Consider the following 4,401-nt stretch of genomic DNA (forward strand, 5'->3'; position numbering starts at 1 on the left):
TTTTAGGAAGGATGTAGATTTGGTTGAGCGTGTACAGATAGGGGCAACAAGATTGGTGAGGGGAATGAAGGGATCCTCTTACCAAGAGAGGCATTAAGCTCTGCAAATGTGCAGCGGCTGGAGACTAGGCACCTGCGAGGTGATGTGATTGCGGTATATAAGACCTTGAATGGGTTGAGCACGCTGAATTGTGATGGGATTCTTCCACTTGTTCAGATTACGAATCTAAGGGAGCATAAATTCAAATTGAGAAAAGACAGATGTGCGGAAATTTGCCTTTAGCCAGCGGGTGGTTAATCGTTGGAACAAACTTCCATCTGTCGTTGTGGAAGTTGATATATTAAATAAATTTAAGGAGGAAGTGGACAAATATTTAGAGGGAATTGTTTTGTAATTTTTTTTTTTTTTTTGGCTGATGCTATATAAGCTTGCTTTCTTGCATCATATGCCTCTTCTAATGTAAAATTAAAAGGTGGCGTGTGATTGATATTTTATTTATTTATTTTTTTTTTTTTTTATTTATTTATTTTTTTTTTTTTATTTATTTATTTTTTTTTTTTAGTATATCCGTAGTCACTGGTTGAATGTAAAATTTAAAAGGTGGCGTATGATTCATTATTTTCATGACAATATTTGTGTCGCATGGCGGCAACTTCGGAAGTAAAGGATAGGGGTGAAAAAACGGTTAGGAGTGATTGTATTTCTTGTCGTCTTGTTGGAGGATTTGGTCTTATTGCTGCAGCTGTGTACGTAATCCACAATGGTAGAAATGCTAAGCAGACTTTCAGCCGAATGTTATCATATATATTCAGCGGAAGTAAGTTTTATTAGCCACTCGCCTATCTAATTTCGTAACGCCATATGCTTTGGAAAGTAAAGTTTCGGTTCGGGGTGTAGAGATTTTATACAAAACAAAACCCAGAGGAGATTGCTACCTCTCCTGAATTTCTTGTTCTTTCGGATCGTAGTGATAGCGAAATTTATAAATGCCAATTTATGAAACTGTTGATACTTGTAGCGGTAAATCTCCAGGTTATGGGTACGCCTCCCGAGGAAGTAGCCTTAGTTGCTAATGCGCCAATAAAACGCAAAATCTTTAAAAACCCACGCTTCTTTTGCTTGAATCCGTCCCGAATTTGGGATTTCCCGCAACGCGGTGACAAAGTTTATCCATAATCTGGAGTTCAGTCCTTGTAGCAAATACTATAACTTTTATCTTGTGTACTAGTCATATTTGCAAGTAAAGGAATACAAACAGGGAGATAAATAATTTTGTGATACTGGGAGGAAAGTGGAAGAGAAATTGTTGGCGTCAAACATAAGAAAGGCACTTGGGGTGGATGGGATTCATCCAAATACATTAAGGGAAACATCCTTAGATTCAGGTAAAGTCCATGTGGACTGAAAATGGGCGAGTGTATCCCCAATTCAAAAAGGGAGGACAAAGAGTGACATGAGTAATTACAGACCTATCAGCTTATCTTACCAGTGAAAATAATGGAGTCAGTGGTTAAAGAAATAATGCAGGACAACCTAGACAGGAGTGCAGTTACACATCACTTGCAACATGGATTTGTTAAGGGGAAATGTTGTGTGACCAATTTGAAGGGATGTCATACTAGCATGTGATGAACTGGATGCAACAAATAATTTTGATATCATATGCTTGGATTTCAGGAAAGCTTTTGATACTCTTTTGTATGAAAGACTGCTGTACGAATTAGAAAAAGTGTGATATTGAGGGAAAGTTACTGCCATGGATAAAGGGATGATTGAGTAGCAGAAGACATCATCATTCTCTTTCTTGGTGATTCCCTTCTACTTCTGACTCTCACTCACTCACTCAGGGTAACTTGGGAATTTTTTTTTTTTTTTTTTTGGTCTGGTGCAGCCAAAGTACCAACTGTGTGGTACTGCACTTGGGTTAGAATGGAAAATGAAAAAGATACGTCGGTAATTTTGCAGTCAGATATAGAAGTTCTTTGAGCAGGTGCAGACCAGGTTGCCAGGACAGCTGCTCAGGGGGTTTTGTCGATGATATACAGGAATTTTGCTAGTAGGGATAAGGATGTGATTGTCCTCTTTTATAAGACAATCAGGCCACATCATGAAAAAATACTACAAAGAGGCCTAAAGGTCTCATTTTTGCAAGGATGTAGTGCTCCTGGAATGGGTACAAAGAAGGGCAACAAGATTGGTGAGGGGGAATAAAGGGGTGCTCATACCAAGAAATGCTTCAGCTCTGCAAATTGTGGATGCTGTTATAAGCTTGCGTTCTTGCATTCATTTGTCCTACTAATATCTTTGTTTACTTTTTTTTCCCATTTATGCAGTAATTTAGTTTTGAGGGAAGTGGTGTAAATTTCTGGTGGGGGGGAAGGAATGTGTGTGTAGCCTTACCTGTCATTTAAGTTTCATTTTATGATAATTAAGCATAAAACTGTGTCCCTTGCTGTTTTGGCATATGACTACTACAGTAGAATACAATACATGATCATTTATTGTATGCAGAATTTTGATTCCTGACTGGAGCGAGCATTTTTATCTGTGCTGTTAGCAAATGAAGCCATTGTACATGGAGGGCATAGCCTCACTTGTTGTGTACCATTGGGCAAACTAAGTTTTTCTACTGAGTGGATTGATCTCATATTGTATAGGCACTTTGCATGAGTTTCCATGGTATTGCACTGCACTGTTGGAGAAGTATATCACTGTTTTATTTAAAATGTGTGCCATTACACAGACTTGGGTTTCGGGTTTTTTTTTTTTTTTTTATATATATTGGGATCCTACTGGTGGGCAGATATTGCTGTTTTGTTTTATGGTAATGATATGAAAAATACATTCGTGGTGGGAAATATCCACAATGTTGGATGCAAGACAGTGAAGTAAATAAAATCAGGTCAAATGGACTTATGGTAGAAGCCCAAGAATGATGAAAACATGGGTCTGGGTAGCAACACACACTTTAAAGAAAACAGCAATAAAATGCACTAATCCATTGGAGCAGTTTATTTTCGAGTAGCCAATACCAAGGCAACTTGTGGCAGAGTGCCTCCACAACATAAGATTAATACACCCAATAACAAATTTAGTTTGATCAATGCTGAATGAGGCTGTACTCTTCATGTACTATTAATAATAGTAGTGGCATATGATGCAAGAAAGCAAGCTTATAAAGCATCAGCAAAAAAAAAAAAACCTTCCCACATCACCTGTCTACACCTCCAATTTGTCAAATTCTTCCTTCAACTTAAGTTGTCAGTTTCCACAACACCAGATGGAAGTTTTTTTTTTTTTTTCCAACAATCAATCAACCACTGACTGAATGAAAACCTCTGCACACATTATGGGGCATAAATTTGAATTTATACCCCCTCATGTTGCTGTGCAAACATGAGGGGACATAAATTCAAACACATGCAAGAATGCCATCAGCATTGGGCTTGCTCAGTCCATCCATTCAAAGACTTAAACATCTCAATCAGATCACCTTGGGGGTGCCTAGTCTCCAGATGCTGCAATTACAGTGTATGCCTCTTGTGGCATATGGCTTTCACCATAAACTCACTTGCCTTGTTTAATAAATCATTTAAATTCTCTTAAAGAAATGTAAAAAAAAAAAAACTTTTTTTTTACATGAACCAAATACCTAAAAGAGGGGAAGCATTATAAACTGATGATTACTAAATTCCTTACTTGAAATATGAAAGTCACACAAAATGCTTTCAAAAAGAAATTAGCCATTTCATTAAAATAAAAAATGTTAAGATGAAGAAATATTAATTTTCTGTTATCAGTTTTCTTGTTTTTCATTATTACAATTGGAAATAACCAAGAAAATAATGAAGCTGAACTTTGTTTATAGGCTTGGCTGCAGTAGGGACTGCACGATTATGCAACTTACCACCATTTTCTTCAGATGGAACAGATTTCAAGTGAATGCATATTTATATATGCCCTTCCTTTCTCTCTCTCCTTCTCATTAGTCCATTTATGATTAGATACTACTTAGATGAAGTCTTGTGCATATTAGAAAAATATTGCTTGATTGTATAATCAACACTCAATAAAGTGGCAAAACTGAAAAAGTTTAATGGATGTTTATATTAATTTCTAACTTTCTAAAGAAACAAAGAAACCTCCTCCTTTCAGAATAGGACCAGGATTACATTAATTTGTATTATATTTCTAAGAAATTTAAATGAATGACATTAAATGTGGAACTTCCTTATGCTCTCACAAGATCCATAACATTTTAAAAAGTTTGTAAACTTTATTTAGAAAATTTAATTCTTTATATAAATTAGTTAAGTCAGATTGCATTAAGTTTCTTAAAAACATGCCTCTAAAGTGCATTGTCTTGTACCATTCATAAATATCCTATCTCCCACTTTCATA

The 4,401-nt window shown here is 36.1% G+C and overlaps 1 long non-coding RNA gene across 1 annotated transcript; it reads left to right on the forward strand.

The window, feature by feature from the left end:
* Nucleotides 1-568: 568 nt before the first annotated feature.
* LOC150081871 (uncharacterized) lies at nt 569-4,074 on the forward strand. Its single transcript, XR_016547295.1, has 2 exons — nt 569-817; nt 3,869-4,074. It is a non-coding gene; the product is annotated as an uncharacterized LOC150081871 (long non-coding RNA).
* The last annotated feature ends 327 nt before the right edge of the window (nt 4,075-4,401 follow it).

This window comes from Mastigoproctus giganteus, chromosome 8 (genome assembly GCF_048544385.1).
Source record: "Mastigoproctus giganteus isolate SK-2022 chromosome 8, ASM4854438v1, whole genome shotgun sequence".
NCBI classification, from domain to species: Eukaryota; Metazoa; Arthropoda; class Arachnida; order Uropygi; family Thelyphonidae; genus Mastigoproctus; species Mastigoproctus giganteus.